The following is a 15633-nucleotide window of genomic DNA, read 5'->3' as shown; positions in this document are numbered from 1 at the left end:
GTGATGTTTGTCTGCATAAGAATCAGATTTCACACCCGTTCCACCCAAGATCCTAGCAGACATGAAGAAGCTGTGTTCTTTCACTATTGCCTTTTTGATCCTGAAATTTTCTCTAATCTATTTCCATTTGACTGAACCCAGTTGCTTTTGGAGGATAAAGAATAGTGAAGAAATGATGGAGATTTGCGAAGTGACTGTGGTTTTTTTCTTTTGGCACTTGAGGAACCTATTGAAGAAAATTTTTATAATCAACTTTTTATTTTTAGGTAAGTCATTAACTTCATTTCTTGATTCAATGCCATGAATTAAAAATATGTAGCTGTGTACACAAATGGTGGGGCTCTGTCCTGATCTTTCCCCTGTACCTTCAGGAGCCACTGAAAATTAGTTATCATGTCAATCACTATTTTAATACTTTCAATCGTGTGACAGTTTAGTTTGGCTTTACAGCATTGGGCTCCAGTTCGGAAAGGTGGACAATGAGTGAGACTGGATTTTATCTGTTGCCTTTTGATGGATTACATATGTTGAAAGGTGTGTCTTCATCTTTCTTGAATTCACAATCCTCATGTTTGGCAAGAACTCAGTATGAAGAGACTATATCACTGCCTATCTTCAGTTGTTGCCAACTATTCCTGTATGAGCATGCATTTAAAGGACTTCATAAAAATGTTATCTAATTTGGTGTGTAACAGTTGGGCATACATTCGTACATTGAAATGTGTGTGTATGTGTGTGTGTGTGTATGTATATATGTATGTATGTATGTATGTATGTACCATACATAATTACATGTATAATAATACATATATATTTATGAATATACTTACATTTTGCTTTTAAAATGGTCTTTAAATGAGCCTTTCCTGCCATTCTGAAGTTGACACTGAATGTGGATAAAGTGTACCAGTTTTTATATTATGGTACCAGCATAATCTTTTGGTCTAATTATACAAATGCCCAGTCATGGCTTAGGCTTATTATCGGCATTAGATAGGTGGTCAATATTTCTATTAATTACTGAATAAATGTAACAGCAAAAATCCAGGAGAGTAAATATACTACATGTGGATAATTAGCTGTTCTCAATATATCTTCAGAATGAAATGCTATCATTGGTGACTGTAGATCATGAGGGAATGAGTTCTGAAATCACTCAGCCTTTAGCTAGTCAATGTGCTTGAGTCTTCTTTCATTCATGAACAGACATTTCCTGTACTTTTCTGTCTTTTTCTTTCACCCAATCTCTTCTTCAATTTTCATGTCTTTGAGATTTAAAGTATATGTTTTCCAATTTTTAGCCATAGTACACTGAGCACTTTGATAGTGATGGTTGCTTCACATTATTATTCTTCTGTGTTAGGTCAGTAGGAATTTCATTTCTGATGTAACCTGTATTATTCCACACCTCATTGGGAAAATAGTGGAAATTCTCATTAGTCACACTTTTATAAGGCATAATAAGGTTTAAAATTACAAGTGTATGAACAGTGTCAACATACTTTTCAGGTTTAGAAAGAAAAACTTAGCTCTAAACTCTTAATTAAAAAGTTTATATTTCAGCAGAAGAGCATGTTTGGTGTTTTTATTTTTTTTATTTTTTTTATTTATTTATTTTTTTATTAACTTGAGTATTTCTTATATACATTTCGAGTGTTATTCCCTTTCCCGGTTTCCGGGCAAACATCCCCCTCCCCCCTCCCCTTCCTTATGGGTGTTCCCCTCCCAACCCTCCCCCCATTGCCGCCCTCCCCCCATAGACTAGTTCACTGTGGGTTCAGTCTTAGCAGGACCCAGGGCTTCCCCTTCCACTGGTGCTCTTACTAGGATATTCATTGCTACCTATGGGGTCAGAGTCCAGGGTCAGTCCATGTATAGTCTTTAGGTAGTGGCTTAGTCCCTGGAAGCTCTGGTTGCTTGGCATTGTTGTACTTTTGGGGTCTCGAGCCCCTTCAAGCTCTTCCAGTTCTTTCTCTGATTCCTTCAATAGGGGACCTATTCTCAGTTCAGTGGTTTGCTGCTGGCATTCGCCTCTATATTTGCTGTATTCTGGCTGTGTCTCTCAGGAGCGATCTACATCCGGCTCCTGTCGGTCTGCACTTCTTTGCTTCATCCATCTTGTCTAATTGGGTGGCTGTATATGTATGGGCCACATGTGGGGCAGGCTCTGAATGGGTGTTCCTTCAGTCTCTGTTTTAATCTTTGCCTCTCCCTTCCCTGCCAAGGGTATTCTTTTTCCTCATTTAAAGAAGGAGTGAAGCATTCACATTTTGATCATCCGTCTTGAGTTTCGTTTGTTCTAGGGATCTAGGGTAATTCAAGCATTTGGGCTAATAGCCACTTATCAATGAGTGCATACCATGTATGTCTTTCTGTGATTGGGTTAGCTCACTCAGGATGATATTTTCCAGTTCCAGCCATTTGCCTACGAATTTCATAAACTCGTTGTTTTTGATAGCTGAGTAATATTCCATTGTGTAGATGTACCACATTTTCTGTATCCATTCCTCTGTTGAAGGGCATCTGGGTTCTTTCCAGCTTCTGGCTATTATAAATAAGGCTGCGATGAACATAGTGGAGCACGTGTCTCTTTTATATGTTGAGGCATCTTTTGGGTATATGCCCAAGAGAGGTATAGCTGGATCCTCAGGCAGTTCAATGTCCAATTTTCTGAGGAACCTCCAGACTGATTTCCAGAATGGTTTTACCAGTCTGCAATCCCACCAACAATGGAGGAGTGTTCCTCTTTCTCCACATCCTCGCCAGCATCTGCTGTCACCTGAGTTTTTGATCTTAGCCAATCGCACTGGTGTGAGGTGAAATCTCAGGGTTGTTTTGATTTGCATTTCCCTTATGACTAAAGATGTTGAACATTTCTTTAGGTGTTTCTCAGCCATTCGGCATTCCTCAGCTGTGAATTCTTTGTTTAGCTCTGAACCCCATTTTTTAATAGGGTTATTTGTTTCCCTGCGGTCTAACTTCTTGAGTTCTTTGTATATTTTGGAAATAAGGCCTCTATCTGTTGTAGGATTGGTAAAGATCTTTTCCCAATCTGTTGGTTGCCGTTTTGTCCTAACCACAGTGTCCTTTGCCTTACAGAAGCTTTGCAGTTTTATGAGATCCCATTTGTCGATTCTTGATCTTAGAGCATAAGCCATTGGTGTTTTGTTCAGGAAATTTTTTCCAGTGCCCATGTGTTCCAGATGCTTCCCTAGTTTTTCTTCTATTAGTTTGAGTGTGTCTGGTTTGATGTGGAGGTCCTTGATCCACTTGGACTTAAGCTTTGTACAGGGTGATAAGGATGGATCGATCTGCATTCTTCTACATGTTGCCCTCCAGTTGAACCAGCACCATTTGCTGAAAATACTATCTTTTTTCCATTGGATGGTTTTGGCTCCTTTGTCAAAAATCAAGTGACCATAGGTGTGTGGGTTCATTTCTGGGTCTTCAATTCTATTCCATTGGTCTATCTGTCTGTCTCTGTACCAATACCATGCAGTTTTTATCACTATTGCTCTGTAATACTGCTTGAGTTCAGGGATAGTGATTCCCCCTGAAGTCCTTTTATTGTTGAGGATAGCTTTAGCTATCCTGGGTTTTTTGTTATTCCAGATGAATTTGCAAATTGTTCTGTCTAACTCTTTGAAGAATTGGATTGTTATTTTGATGGGGATTGCATTGAATCTGTAGATTGCTTTTGGTAAAATGGCCATTTTTACCATATTAATCCTGCCAGTCCATGAGCATGGGAGATCTTTCCATCTTCTGAGGTCTTCTTCAATTTCTTTCCTCAGTGTCTTGAAGTTCTTATTGTACAAATCTTTTACTTGCTTGGTTAAAGTCACACCGAGGTACTTTATATTATTTGGGTCTATTATGAAGGGTGTCGTTTCCCTAATTTCTTTCTTGGCTTGTTTCTCTTTTGTATAGAGGAAGGCAACTGATTTATTTGAGTTAATTTTATACCCAGCCACTTTGCTGAAGTTGTTTATCAGCTTTAGTAGTTCTCTGGTGGAACTTTTGGGATCACTTAAATATACTATCATGTCATCTGCAAATAGTGATATTTTGACCTCTTCTTTTCCGATCTGTATCCCTTTGATCTCCTTTTGTTGTCTGATTGCTCTGGCTAGAACTTCAAGAACTATATTGAATAAGTAGGGAGAGAGTGGGCAGCCTTGTCTAGTCCCTGATTTTAGTGGGATTGCTTCAAGTTTCTCTCCATTTAGTTTAATGTTAGCAACTGGTTTGCTGTATATGGCTTTTACTATGTTTAGGTATGGGCCTTGAATTCCTATTCTTTCCAGGACTTTTATCATGAAGGGGTGTTGAATTTTGTCAAATGCTTTCTCAGCATCTAATGAAATGATCATGTGGTTCTGTTCTTTCAGTTTGTTTATATAATGGATCACGTTGATGGTTTTCCGTATATTAAACCATCCCTGCATGCCTGGGATGAAGCCTACTTGATCATGGTGGATGATTGTTTTGATGTGCTCTTGAATTCGGTTTGCCAGAATTTTATTGAGTATTTTTGCGTCGATATTCATAAGGGAAATTGGTCTGAAGTTCTCTTTCTTTGTTGTGTCTTTGTGTGGTTTAGGTATAAGAGTAATTGTGGCTTCATAGAAGGAATTCGGTAGGGCTCCATCTGTTTCAATTTTGTGGAATAGTTTGGATAATATTGGTATGAGGTCTTCTATGAAGGTTTGATAGAATTCTGCACTAAACCCGTCTGGACCTGGGCTCTTTTTGGTTGGGAGAACTTTAATGACTGCTTCTATTTCCTTAGGAGTTATGGGGTTGTTTAACTGGTTTATCTGTTCCTGATTTAACTTCGATACCTGGTATCTGTCTAGGAAATTGTCCATTTCCTGAAGATTTTCAAATTTTGTTGAATATAGGTTTTTATAGTAAGATCTGATGATTTTTTGAATTTCCTCCGAATCTGTAGTTATGTCTCCCTTTTCATTTCTGATTTTGTTAATTTGGACACACTCTCTGTGTCCTCTCGTTAGTCTGGCTAAGGGTTTATCTATCTTGTTGATTTTCTCAAAGAACCAACTTTTGGTTCTGTTGATTCTTTCTATGGTCCTTTTTGTTTCTACTTGGTTGATTTCAGCTCTGAGTTTGATTATTTCCTGCCTTCTACTCCTCCTGGGTGTATTTGCTTCTTTTTGTTCTAGAGCTTTTAGGTGTGCTGTCAAGCTGCTGACATATGCTCTTTCCTGTTTCTTTCTGCAGGCACTCAGCGCTATGAGTTTTCCTCTTAGCACAGCTTTCATTGTGTCCCATAAGTTTGAGTATGTTGTATCTTCATTTTCATTAAATTCTAAAAAGTTTTTAATTTCTTTCTTTATTTCTTCCTTGACCAGGTTATCATTGAGTAGAGCATTGTTCAATTTCCACGTATATGTGGGCATTCTTCCCTTATTGTTATTGAAGACCAGTTTTAGGCCGTGGTGGTCCGATAGCACGCATGGGATTATTTCTATCTTTCTGTACCTGTTGAGGCCCGTTTTTTGACCAATTATATGGTCAATTTTGGAGAAAGTACCATGAGGAGCTGAGAAGAAGGTATATCCTTTTGCTTTAGGATAGAGTGTTCTATAAATATCCGTTAAGTCCATTTGGCTCATGACTTCTCTTAGTCTGTCTACATCACTGTTTAATTTCTGTTTCCATGATCTGTCCATTGATGAGAGTGGGGTGTTGAAATCTCCCACTATTATTGTGTGAGGTGCAATGTGTGTTTTGAGCTTTAGTAAGGTTTCTTTTACATATGTAGGTGCCCTTGTATTTGGGGCATAGATATTTAGGATTGAGAGTTCATCTTGGTTGATTTTTCCTTTGATGAATATGAAGTGTCCTTCCTTATCTTTTTTGATGACTTTTAGTTGGAAATTGATTTTATTTGATATTAGAATGGCTACTCCAGCTTGCTTCTTCTGACCATTTGCTTGGAAAATTGTTTTCCAGCCTTTCACTCTGAGGTAGTGTCTGTCTTTGTCTCTGAGGTGTGTTTCCTGTAGGCAGCAGAATGCAGGGTCCTCGTTGCGTATCCAGTTTGTTAATCTATGTCTTTTTATTGGGGAGTTGAGGCCATTGATATTGAGAGATATTAAGGAATAGTGAATATTGCTTCCCGTTATATTCATATTTGATGTGAGGTTATGTTTGTGTGCTTTCATTCTCTTTGTTTTGTTGCCAAGACGATTAGTTTCTTGCTTCTTCTAGGGTATAGCTTGCCTCCTTATGTTGGGCTTTACCATTTATTATCCTTTGTAGTGCTGGATTTGTAGAAAGATATTGTGTAAATTTGGTTTTGTCATGGAATATCTTGGTTTCTCCATCAATGTTAATTGAGAGTTTTGCTGGATACAGTAATCTGGGCTGGCATTTGTGTTCTCTTAGGGTCTGTATAACATCAGTCCAGGATCTTCTGGCCTTCATAGTTTCTGGCGAGAAGTCTGGTGTGATTCTGATAGGTCTCCCTTTATATGTTACTTGACCTTTTTCCCTTACTGCTTTTAATATTCTTTCTTTATTTTGTGCGTTTGGTGTTTTGACAATTATGTGACGGGAGGTGTTTCTTTTCTGGTCCAATCTATTTGGAGTTCTGTAGGCTTCCTGTATGTCTATGGGTATCTCTTTTTTTAGGTTAGGGAAGTTTTCTTCTATGATTTTGTTGAAGATATTTACTGGTCCTTTGAGCTGGGAGTCTTCACTCTCTTCTATACCTATTATCCTTAGGTTTGATCTTCTCATTGAGTCCTGGATTTCCTGTATGTTTTGGACCAGTAGCTTTTTCCGCTTTACATTATCTTTGACAGTTGAGTCAATGATTTCTATGGAATCTTCTGCTCCTGAGATTCTCTCTTCCATCTCTTGTATTCTGTTGGTGAAGCTTGTATCTACAGCTCCTTGTCTCTTCTTTTGGTTTCCTATATCCAGGGTTGTTTCCATGTGTTCTTTCTTGATTGCTTCTATTTCCATTTTTAATTCCTTCAACTGTTTGATTGTGTTTTCCTGGAATTCTTTCAGGGATTTTTGCGATTCCTCTCTGTAGGCTTTTACTTGTTTATTAATGTTTTCCTGTGCTTCCCTAAGTGTGTTCAGGTCTTTCCTGAAGTCCTCCAGCATCATGATCAAATATGATTTTGAAACTAGATCTTGCTTTTCTGGCGTGTTTGGATATTCCATGTTTGTTTTGGTGGGAGAATTGGGCTCCGATGATGGCATGTAGTCTTGGTTTCTGTTGCTTGGGTTCCTGCGCTTGCCTCTCGCCATCAGATTATCTCTAGTGTTACTTTGTTCTGCTATTTCTGACAGTGGCTAGAGTGTCCTATAAGCCTGTGTGTCAGGAGTGCTGTAGACCTGTTTTCCTCTCTTTCAGTCAGTTATGGGGACAGAGTGTTCTGCTTTCGGGCGTGTAGTTTTTCCTCTCTACAGGTCTTCAGCTGTTCCTGTGGGCCTGTGTCTTGAGTTCACCAGGCAGCTTTCTTGCAGCAGAAAATTTGGTCTTACCTGTGGTCCCGAGGCTCAGGTTTGCTCGTGGGGTGCTGTCCAGGGGCTCTCTGCAGCGGCAGCAACCAGGAAGACCTGTGCCGCCCCTTCCGGGAGCTTCAGTGCACCAGGGTTCCAGATGGTCTTTGGCTTTTTCCTCTGGCGTCCGAGATGTGTGTGCAGGGAGCAGTCTCTTCTGGTTTCCCAGGCCTGTCTGCCTCTCTGAAGGTTTAGCTCTCCCTCCCACGGGATTTGGGTGCAGAGAACTGTTTATCTGGTCTGTTTCCTTCAGGGTCATGCGGTGTCTCCGGCAGGGGTCCTGCCGCTCCTGGGCCCTCCCCCACGGGAGCCCAGAGGCCTTATACAGTTTCCTCTTGGGCCAGGGATGTGGGCAGGGGTGAGCAGTGTTGGTGGTCTCTTCCGCTCTGCAGCCTCAGGAGTGCCCACCTGACCAGGCGGTTGGGTCTCTCTCTCACCGGGTCTGGGAGCAGAGAGCTGCTGCGGGCCGGGATCCGCGGGTGTGGGACTTCCGGTAAACACAGAACGTGCCCGGTTCTAGAGAAATTCTGCTTCCGTGTGTCCCAAGCTCACCAGGCAGCTTTCTTGCAGCAGAAAATTTGGTCTTACCTGTGGTCCCGAGGCTCAAGTTTGCTCGCGGGGTGCTGCCCACGGGCTCTCTGCAGCGGCAGCAACCAGGAAGACCTGTGCCCGTGTTTTTATTTTTAATGAGAGGTAATTGCAAATAGTAACAGATGAACTGCCAACTGTACTTGGGCAGATGACCATATTTCATATGGAAAAATGATCTCTATGCTCAGAAATCACTTACAGGATATCAAAGAATTAGAAAGACTGAGTTGTTAAGATTGATCCAATATATTTTATTTCTATTTTTACAACATTGACATAGTAAAAAACACTTAAAGATAGCATTAAATTGTTGTGCAAGATAGCCTAAAGGATAATTTCCTGGTTATGTGGTATATTGTATCATTTCATGCATTTTGAAATGAATGGATACATTTAAATGAAATATATCTACAAAATAGGTTTTCTTTTTAATAAATATTAGCAGTTGAGAATATTAATAGCATGATGTTTTAAAAATATCATGGAAATATTATTGATAATTTTTCTCACTGGGCATGAAATTACCATTTTCCTAATGGTTAACTTCAAAGAGTTATTTCTATTTTGAAATGTGTAAAATATTCTTACTGATAACATCAATTCTCTCATAGAAACACTGATAATCTTTTTAAGTAAACTGATTGTTAGATAATATACACAGTTAAATAATTCATTTTGAATACTCGCACTCTTTGTCAGGTGGTAGCCTATAAGGGATTTTGAATATATTTCTTAATGATTAATTTTTTAATATTTTATGCTCTTTTACTATGCTTACTTACCAACGAATACGTTGTATGATTTGGAACAATTTAGCACTCCTCATTAGATATAGGTCCTCAATTATTGATATTATTAAGTATATGTTAATGATATTTTTATGGTATGAAAGCATATGAATATAAAAGTTGAACAAAACTTTTTGATTCATTATTTGATTCTCAAAATACTAAATATTATTAAATATTTGATGTATAAAATACATTTAAATAATAAAAAATTTAAGGAGAATGTTTTATTTCATATGTGGTTCAAGCCATGCTTTTGATTTAAATATATCTGTGGAATGACAACTCCAAGATTATTTTATAGCTCTCTTACTCAATAGGAGTGTAATCTAGTTCAAGGATGCCATTCCAAGATAAAACAAGCTCCTTATTGATTTTAATAAATACAAAATTTGTCATATCAGAGTGCCCTATGTCTATGAATTCTTACATTGTATTCAGCTCTAATCACCTCCAAATTATAAGGCTTATTTCAAGACATTTAGACATTTTAAGAAATTTAGCATGTCTCAAAGTACAAATTTTACTGCAATTGAAATTTTATGTTTCAAACATCTACCCTAATCATCACTATGTTTTGTTTTAGAATACCAGCAACAAAATATGAGTTTTTTCTGGTAATGTTTTTTGCTACTGATGAGATCAACAAGAATCCTTATCTTTTACCCAACATGTCTTTGATATTCTCCCTTGGTGATAGAATGTGTGAAGATACAATGGGAGTTCTGGATCAAATATATTCACAAGAAAACAATACTTGGTATTTTCTTAATTGTATCTGTGGACTAGAACAACGTTCAGGGCCATCATGGACAACAGCCTTAAAACTGGCAATTCATTCCATGATGCCAAAGGTACAAATGTGTGACACTGGATGAATTAACAACTTTTACCTTCAATTTACATGTGCCTACAAGAAAATTTGACAGCATACATATGAGTGCTCTGGCACACACACACACACACACAAAATTAAATTATATATATTGTATATAATTAAATAACCAGATGATCTATGTAATGGGGAAACAGACAAAACTATTTTCTAGAATATTCATACTTGTCAGGAATTTTCTAGAATCTAATAGGAATAATATATGATTTTTCTAGCTTACTATCCTTATGGTGAATAACATTATTTATATATGTTTGAACATTGTAACTATTATATTTCTCATGTGGATATTTCATCCTCTTCTACATCCTTTAGGTTTTCTTTGGACCATTTAACTCTAACCTAATAGACCATGACCAGTTTCCCTATATCCATCAGATAGCAATCAAAGACACATGTTTGCCCCATGGCATGGTATCCTTGATGCTTCAATTTGGATGGACTTGGGTAGGACTGATCATCTCAGATAATGACCAGGATATTCAGTTTTTCTCAGACTTGAGAGAAGAAATGCAAAGGCATGGCATCTGTTTGGCTTTTGTGAATGTGATCCCAGAAACCATGCAGATATACATGACAAGGGCTAAGATATATGATAAACAACTTATGACATCATCAGCAAAGGTTGTTATCATTCATGGTGAAATGAACTCTACTCTAGAAGTCAGCTTTAGAAGATGGGCATATTTAGGTGCACGAAGAATCTGGGTCACGAACTCACAATGGGATGTCATCATAAATAAAAGAGATTTCAGCCTTGATTTCTTCCACGGGACTGTCACTTTTGCACACCACCACAGTGGGATGACTATATTTAGGAATGTTATGCAAACAATGAACACGTCCAAGTACCCAATAGACATTTCTCAGTCTGTGCTAGGGTGGAATTATTTTAATTGTTCAATCTCTGAGAATAGACATAGCAAAATGGATCATTTTACATTCAGCAATACATTAGAATGGTTAGCACTGCACACATTTGACATGGTCCTGAGTGAAGAGGGTTACAATTAGTATAATGCTGTGTATGCTGTGGCCCACACCTACCATGAACTCATTTCTCAAAAAGTAGAATATCAGAAAATGGCAGAACCCAAAGGATTATTCACTGAGTGTCAGCAGGTAAAGTTTCTTACGCTTAGATGTATCAATGTGATCTCCTAAATGGTCCCTGAATAACTCACGGATATTTGTTAGAGATTATTCTCTTGTTGGAAAGGTTTCTACATTACAAAACTCCCTAATGACTCTTTTACATCGATCTATGTCTATATCTATATCTATATCTATATCTATATCTATATCTATATCTATATCTATATCTATATCTATATCTATATCTATATCTATATCTATATCTATATCTATATCTATATCTATCTATATATCTCACAGGGACAACTTAGAAGACAATACATTTTTATGAATATTAGTGAGTTTTGTGGAAATGTGTCTCAACATTTTAAGAAGTGAGTTCAAATTGGAGCCAAGAGTTTTATCATAAAGGCCTTATGTGATGACTAGACTAGAATATATTTCTTAAGAATAATTTCTCAAGTTTTGGTACCTGTGATGTGATTAATTGTTATTACTTTAAATTAACAATTAGATATAAAAACCTAAATGATTAAGACTGTATATTGTATTAAGTTAATGTTTATTTCATATATGTATATTTATGTACATGAAAGATGCCCTACCATTCTTTCTTTCCAAACTTCCAGATACTCAGACTTCCCCTTCATTCTCACATACATGGCTTTGTTTTCAATATTTTTGACAAACATGTACATGTAAGCAAGAATTCATACATACATACAAACACACACACACACACACGCACACACACACACTCACTCACATACATACCATGTTACTTGTTCTCTGGTAATCATTTTTTTAGCATATTTTAACATTGAAAAATGTCAATTTTTATAAATCAATGAGTTATACTGTATTTTACTACATAGGATTATTTTTAAAAGTTGTCTTTCCTGAAAGTCATTAAATTTTAGAAGACACCCTCAATTTGGCATTCCCTATATTGATATGTGTATGTAATCATCTAATGTTGCATCTTATTTAGTTGGATTCCTTGCTGAAAACCAGGATATTTACTAACCCTGTTGGAGAACTGGTGAACATGAACCATAGGAAAAATCAGTGTGCAGAGTATGACATTTTCATCATTTGGAATTTTCCTCAGGGCCTTGGATTAAAAGTGAAAATAGCAAGCTATTTTCCTTGTTTCCCACATAATCAACAACTTCATACATCTGAAGACTTGGAATGGGCCACAGAAGGAACATTGGTGTGTAAACCACAATTTTCATATTTTTCAGGATATCAAAAATTTAAAACATGAGGCACTGAAGTGCCTCTGTGAACAGCTCTGTGGTTAAGACCATCTGATACTCCTACAAAGGACTGTCCTAAGTCACAAGCATCAAAATTTGATAACTCTCAGCTTCATGTCAATTTGGTCATAGGGATCAAAGACCTTTGGATGCCATGTTTGACAGCATTCAAGTGCTTATTCACCCTAGATTACAATTATAAATTTAATAATAATAAAGTTAAATTTATGAAATTTATAGAAATATATATGTTAAAATCTTGTGACAACATATAAACAATGGAATTTTTTGATTCCGTGTGAACAGATTAATGGCCTAATTAATACAGATATATTCATTAAGAGAAATATGTCTGCAAATTTAAGGTTTTCTTTTAAACTTAGAAAAACTTCATTAATTTTATGTGGGTCTTAGATAACATGCTTTATTCGTATTCATCAAACAACTCTTCCTTGATTCGCCCTATGTTCTCTCTCCATACAATTCAGTATTCTTTTATTTTTGTTTATATTTGTTGCAAGAGAAAGTGATGCCACATAAATATTTCTTATGAATTAATCAGTTTAGGAAGAAAAAATTTGAATGGCTACAACCCAAAATGTCACATAAATAATATTACATGATATAGTAATATTTTTGATATTATTGCATTGCAGGACAATGCAAAATAATAATAAGCATAAAATTGTTAAGTGATATTGGTTACTAGTGGAATATGTTAGTCATATGTGTTAATATCCTATATGTATATGTATAACCATGTCTGTTAATGATACACATATATGTATACATTTTATGTACAATTACATAAATATATTCCCTCAGGTTCCATTCTCCATGTGTAGTGCAACATGTACTGCTGGATTCAGGAAAATTCATCAGAAACAAACAGCAGACTGCTGCTTTGATTGTGTTCAGTGCCCAGAAAATGAGGTTTCCAATGAGACAGGTACATGCTTGCATATAATAGAAAAAATACTGAATTACAATACCTTCCCTTTAAGAACTAGAAATGTGATATGGCCTAAATGGAAACTGAAGACCTAATATCTGTGTGTTTTAGAACTTAATCAGTTAAATAATATCAGCTTCTTTTTGACCCAGCAAATAACCTTCAGTGTCTTCTACAAACTACTCATTTCTGTCATAATACAATGGATACTGATTTTATATTACGCAGAAAACACTTAGGGGACATACAAGTGTAAAAATTTTTATAGAAAAATTTTAGGCACAATCTATGCATCTATTTATTTTTCTCTGATCCTTTGCACAAAGTATCTTGACTACACGATAAGTCCACAATCTTTCCCTCTACCACTCAGCTTAGTAGCTGACAAAGACCAGATGGTGAGGGTAACTGTTGTTCTTTAATGAAATATAATTTAGTAACTTATATGGCTTAAAATTAAAATTTCTTGTCAAAGAATTAGGATAAGTGTCAAGATTTCAAGAATGACAAAGGAATGAGATAGTGCTTATCATTAATCACAGTCTAAGGAAAGAAGAATGAATGTCAATATCCATAACCTTCATGCTATAATCTTCAATATACATAACCTTCGTGTGTGTAGTTGGGAAAAAAGAGATTGTACCACAACAGGATGGGCCTGCATATGTCTATGAGACATACAGCTTCAAGAAGGATAATATTTCTTTACAAAAACAGTATTTGCATGAAGAATTGTATGTTCTAGTGCCTAGGTGTAGATATAGACAAAGGGCACATCTTTCAAAGCAAACAAAGTACATAATGCATTTCACCATCTGGCATTGATAACAATGTCTGCGTACTGCCCATGTCTGTGAGTAATGAATTTATTTTTTGAGAAATTAGATAATCTGAGATTATGCATTTTATTATTTATCACAGTTTTAAATTTTTTTTCATAAATTTTTTTCTGTTCAACTCCTTATGATGATTTTTTTTTGTTCCATCACAAAGCATAGGTTAATTAAGGGCAACCTTAAATCAGTGTTCCATACAGAAATAAGGAGTGGAATGGATTCTCAACACCAAAATATTTATTGATTTATCTTCTGAATAAAACAAATACACAATTATTAACTACATGATTATGGTATCTTATGAGGGTTTATTGTTGTTTTTCAGCAGATATGGAGCACTGTGCGAGGTGTCCAGATGATAAATATACCAACTTAGAGCAGACCTACTGCCTCCAAAGAGCTGTGTCATTTCTGGCTTATGAAGATCCACTGGGGATGGCTCTAGGCTGCGTGGCCCTGTCCTTCTCAGCCATCACAATTCAAGTACTAGTCACTTTTGTGAAGTACAAGGATACTCCCATTGTGAAAGCCAATAACTGTATTCTCAGCTACATCCTGCTCATCTCTCTCATCTTCTGTTTTCTCTGTTCATTGCTTTTCATTGGACAACCCAACAAGGCCATCTGCATCCTGCAGCAGACCACATTTGGAGTGTTTTTCACTGTGGCTGTTTCTGCAGTGTTGGCCAAAACAGTAACTGTGGTCATGGCTTTCAAGCTCACTACTCCAGGCAAAAGAATGAGAGGGATGCTGGCCTCAGGGGCACCTAACTTGGTCATTCCCATTTGTACCCTAATCCAATTTGTTCTCTATGGAATCTGGTTGGTAATATTTCCTCCATTTATTGACAGAGACATACAATCTGAACATGGGAAGACCATCATTATTTGCAACAAAGGCTCAGTCATTGCCTTCCACTTACCTGGGATATTTGGGCTCCTTGGCTCTGGGGAGCATCACTGTAGCTTTCTTGGCTAGGAACCTTCCTGACAGATTCAATGAAGCCAAGCTCCTAACATTCAGCATGTTGGTGTTCTACAGTGTATGGATCACCTTCCTCCCTGTCTACCACAGCACCAGAGGGAAGGTTATGGTAGTTGTGGAGGTCTTTTCCATTTTGGCTTCTAGTGCAGGGTTACTCGGGTGTATCTTTCTCCCAAAGTGTTATGTTATTTTAGTTAGACCAGATTTAAATTTTCTTCAGAAGTAAAAATTTTACTTCTTTTAAAAGTTTAGATAATACTCAAAATATCTGTTTTGCTTTGTCTTAACAAAAGTACTCTCAGTCATGGAAAAATTTTAAGTAATATAGAAATATAGTACATATATCACAAGATAGCACTCCCTAAAATAATTCCAGTTAATAGGTTTTGGTGGAAAAATTTTCATTCATGAGCTCACATACCTATTAAGATAGGACATTTCAATTGAGGAATGGTTTCCATCAATTTGGCTTGTAGGAATATTTGTAAGAAATGGATAATTGAGGTATTTACATTTCAAATGTTGTCCCCTTTCTCAGTTGGTTTCCCCTCTGGAAACCCCCTATCCTATCACTCCTACCACTGATTATATAAGGGAGTTCCACTAACACTTCTACTCCTGCCTCTCCACTCTGGCACTTCTCTTTACTAAGGCATCCAGCCTTCACAGGACCAAGTGCCTCTCT

General features: G+C 36.8%; 1 pseudogene; it reads left to right on the top strand.

Moving 5' to 3' along the window:
* Positions 1-61: 61 nt before the first annotated feature.
* On the top strand, positions 62-15174 carry Vmn2r116l-ps6 (vomeronasal 2, receptor 116 like, pseudogene 6; annotated as a pseudogene).
* The last annotated feature ends 459 nt before the right edge of the window (positions 15175-15633 follow it).

Source organism: Rattus norvegicus, chromosome 14 (assembly GCF_036323735.1).
Source record: "Rattus norvegicus strain BN/NHsdMcwi chromosome 14, GRCr8, whole genome shotgun sequence".
NCBI lineage: Eukaryota > Metazoa > Chordata > Mammalia > Rodentia > Muridae > Rattus > Rattus norvegicus.
Note: the sequence above shows the minus strand (reverse complement) of the source record. Positions and strands in the feature narration are given on the sequence as shown.